This window comes from Mus pahari, chromosome 1, assembly GCF_900095145.1.
Source record: "Mus pahari chromosome 1, PAHARI_EIJ_v1.1, whole genome shotgun sequence".
Taxonomy (NCBI): domain Eukaryota; kingdom Metazoa; phylum Chordata; class Mammalia; order Rodentia; family Muridae; genus Mus; species Mus pahari.
In genome coordinates this window covers 90,191,442-90,192,834 of record NC_034590.1, presented here as the reverse complement: position 1 = coordinate 90,192,834, position 1,393 = coordinate 90,191,442, and the positions used below count along the sequence as shown (strand labels likewise).

At 37.2% G+C, this 1,393-nt stretch overlaps 1 pseudogene across 1 annotated transcript; it reads right to left on the bottom strand.

Moving 5' to 3' along the window:
• Positions 1 to 646: 646 nt before the first annotated feature.
• LOC110336211 lies at positions 647 to 1,059 on the bottom strand (annotated as a pseudogene). Its single transcript, XR_002381206.1, has one exon. The product of XR_002381206.1 is annotated as a 60S ribosomal protein L31 pseudogene (transcript).
• Positions 1,060 to 1,393: the final 334 nt, after the last annotated feature.

Sequence of the window (1,393 nt, the reverse complement as noted above, 5' to 3'; positions counted from 1 at the left end):
CTCCAAACTTTCTCAAAGCATCGTTAGATCAGAGAAGACAGTGTCAGTCACCAACTCAAGCACAAGTCATTACACACCTGATGCTGGCTATCTTCATTTCTGGAGAGATCTTCGTGCTTTCCCTCTGAAGTCAATTCTAAACCTGGTTCTGCTGAGAAACATGTATGTATGATTAAAATTAATTACTTCAAACAGTTAAGGCAATAGGTATTATAAAAATTGATAGAAAATAATAACTTTTTTTTCTCATTTTTCAAATTAAGGATTTTTAGCTGAATGCTACTTCTGTAGGCAATGTTCCTTATTACCCAAGAATTGGGACATAATTCTAATTTTCCACAATTTTAACAGTTTTGGAGAGACACTAGATTTCACAAGCTCTCTACAGGAAGAAACTCAATCTCAAAAAAGTTAAAATATGACATAAAAATACAAGTTTACATTAAACCTTGTTCTTAACTGTGACAATAACTTATAACTAGTCTAAGCAAAATGCTCACGAGTGATTTCCAACACTCCAGTTCCTTTCACACTTTCACTAGTGGACAAACACTCTGTTCTTATATCTGATGTGTTTTTGTCTAGTAGTCAAAACAAGAAACAAGAAGAGAGATTTTCTTTTTCTTTTTTTTTTTTTTTTCAGTTCTGCAACTTTATTTGACATTGAGCAGGTTAGTTTTCATCCACATTGACTGTCTGTAGATTTTTGATGTGGTAACAGGCACGTAAGTTACCAACATGTAAAGCTTGTTTGGGGAATCCTCATCCTCATTCCGTTTTCTGGACAAGCATACTCGGATGTGGTATGGAACGTTCCTTATTCCCTTGGCCCAGACGGCTTTATTGAGCCTGGTGTCAATGTGCACATCTGGTGTTCCCATTTCCTTCATGGCAAACTTCCGAATTTCTTTGAGTGCCTGAGGAGCATGCTTCTTGAAGCCCACTCCATGGATGCGCTTGTGAATGTTGATGGTGTATTCTCCGGTCACCACCTCGTTGATGGCAGAACGGCCCTTCTTCTTCTCGCCACCCTTCTTTGCGGGAGCCATTCTGCCGGGCCCAAGTTGGAAAGCGAGAGATTTTCTTCAACCAGTTTAATCTCTCTGCAAAATAATTTTTATTTTAAAGATTACCTGGTGGAAATGCCTGAAAATCCCTGACTTCTTTTGTTTGATTAGGAGTGTTTTGTTTGACAGATTCTTCCCTTTTTCTGTTAGGCTAGATGAGATTTGAAATAAGATGGTTAATACATATTGCATATCTAATGTGATACACACGCGTAGTAATTCAAGATAAAAGGTAAGTGTTATTACCAGCCAATGAAGATATTTCTCTGGGTTTTCTAAAAGCAAAGGGAGACATGCAATCAATTATATTTAAATACGACAATACC